Source organism: Seriola lalandi, unplaced genomic scaffold (assembly GCF_002814215.2).
Source record: "Seriola lalandi dorsalis isolate HSWRI2012SDOR001 ecotype SW California unplaced genomic scaffold, Sedor1 jcf7180002054947, whole genome shotgun sequence".
Classification (NCBI taxonomy): domain Eukaryota; kingdom Metazoa; phylum Chordata; class Actinopteri; order Carangiformes; family Carangidae; genus Seriola; species Seriola lalandi.
The window spans coordinates 137,047-137,624 of NW_019525498.1; the positions used below are offsets into that span (position 1 = coordinate 137,047).

The window sequence follows — 578 nt, forward strand, 5'->3', positions numbered from 1 at the left end:
GTATAGCTAAATTAATAGTTATCATAGGACATGTTAAGCTTAGGGAGCTATTCACTGAGTCTGGTCCATTTTCAGTAGCACAAGTTTCTTGTGTTTACCTTAACCTCCTAAGACCTGAACTCTTGCATGGCGTGCATTTTTAATTTCTCTTTGCTATTTAGGCTGATTGGGACCTGAGAAAAATGATGTCCACATATGAGGACATTCGTTTTAAATTTTGATTACTGAGTGGCAGTGTAATATCCTCATATGTGGTCACCAGGCCCTTGTTGAGAAAAAGTTAGTATTGTGGTCTAGAGAACCCAAAATGTGAGGTCCACATATGTGGACGCCAGGTCCTAGGAGGTTAACTACTTTCACTAATTCAGCAGCTGTTTGCGTGCTGTTCAGATGTGCTAGTTACTTTAGCTTAGCGGTTAGCGCTAGCTTCTCTCTCTCTCTCTGTTGCTCGGTGTGTCTTGGATCAACAGATGAGCTTGTTTATCAGAGTGTGGTGTTGTTGTAGCTTCAGTGTGGAGGATTGTGATGTTTATTACATCTTCAGTGATGTCTGCTGTCTTACCTTCGACACACAGCTC

At 41.7% G+C, this 578-nt stretch overlaps 1 protein-coding gene across 1 annotated transcript in view; it reads right to left on the reverse strand.

Moving 5' to 3' along the window:
• LOC111645231 (NACHT, LRR and PYD domains-containing protein 3-like) overlaps nt 1–578 on the reverse strand; it is a 40,788-nt gene that overhangs the window by 17,338 nt on the left and 22,872 nt on the right. The gene's annotated exons all lie outside the window — the stretch shown is intronic.